Genomic DNA, 1,554 nt, shown 5'->3' on the forward strand with positions numbered 1-1,554 from the left:
AATTGTTTTCCGGGACGGAGGTCAAAAAGTTAGTCTGGAGCCCTGGCATGTGGTGGTGTGTATGTTTAACTTAGTTTTATTGTGTGGTTTGATTTGCTGTATTTAGGTGGCTGCACACCAGTGTGAGTATAGTGGTGTCAAGGCAGTTGGGTGGTCCACAGGAAACCCCCAGCATGTCTGGCATCGGTAGATGCGGAGGTGTTTTTAACCGTGTGTCTTTTATCCTTTTAGCATTTCTGGCAGCATTGGCATCTACATCTTGTTGGTCACATCCCACGGTGTTTTTCAGAATAAGAGCGTTTTGCCTGCCTGATTTTGCTGATATGTTTAGATTTTTTTTTAGTGATAAGTGCTTGCTTTTGACTTTCTACTATGATTAAGTAGGCTACGGAGTAAAATTGTCTCTTCTGTCTGTTTAAACTGTTTATTGTTGACATATGATCGGGGATCTGCACAGGGTATTTTATTTAGAAAATGGCTGCGGGTTCTCTCCAAAGAGGAGTGGAGAGACACTTCTGGGGCAAGTTCAATCTCAAAACATTTTATAGGCACAGAATTCGACCCTGGTGTGAGCACAAGCATTGATTAGAGTGGCTGCGATCAGCTTCTGCAGCAGAGGACTTTCTAACTTGGTATAAATGACTTTGTAGCAGGTGGGCCCCGTGATGAGGCTTACTATACATGTCAGTTCTTCTTACTAGCCCAATGATAACAAAGGTTTTCTTATCTTAGTCAACCAGTTACATTTTGAAAGATTCAGATGTCTTGTGGATGAAAGCTTGCTGCATTTTTTTAAAAACGCACAGGAAGTGGGGTGGTGATGGCGCAATGGATAAGACACATGCCTTTGGTGCGAGACCCGGGTTCAATTCCCCACTGTGACCCATCCACCATTGTGTCCCCGAGCAAGATACTAACCCCTAGTTTCTCCAGAAGCGTGCGACCTCTGACATGTATAGCAATTGTAAGTCGCTTTGGATAAAAGCATCAGCTAAATGAATAAATGTAAGTGCTTTTCAATTAAAATTTGCCTGATTACATTAACCTGAATTCACTATATATTCTCTCTATTTGGGACTAGATAAAATTCTTACGTTTTATTTAACTACAATGGGTGGATTTTATTCCAAACATTTTTATTTGAAATTTAATTAAATATTTGCCTCAATCCTATTGAATATATTTTACCTAATACACTAATTCAAATCTTCATGACCACAGAATCCTTTTACAGTATATGGCAACTGTTAAGATGTTTGGGGGTTTGAACCCGTCACTATTTGCCTCAGTTACAAATGTTTGGTTTGAGCTTCAAGCCGAGCCTCCTAGCTTCACAGATGTGTGTAGCATGGTTAGGGCGATGCAATACTAGTTTCAGACATAACTTATGGAATGGAAAATTACCTAGGAAGACAATTTTGGAGTGGGAAAAGTGCCCTAGAAGGAGAATTAAAAATGAATTTGGGGAAAAGAGGGAATCTTAGGACTATAAAAGACGGTGTTTAGTATTTGTCTTCTGAATAAATAAAAGCTGTCTTGCTCAGATTTTGCCCC

The sequence above is a fragment of the Micropterus dolomieu genome, linkage group LG18 (assembly GCF_021292245.1).
Source record: "Micropterus dolomieu isolate WLL.071019.BEF.003 ecotype Adirondacks linkage group LG18, ASM2129224v1, whole genome shotgun sequence".
In the NCBI taxonomy this organism is placed as follows: domain Eukaryota; kingdom Metazoa; phylum Chordata; class Actinopteri; order Centrarchiformes; family Centrarchidae; genus Micropterus; species Micropterus dolomieu.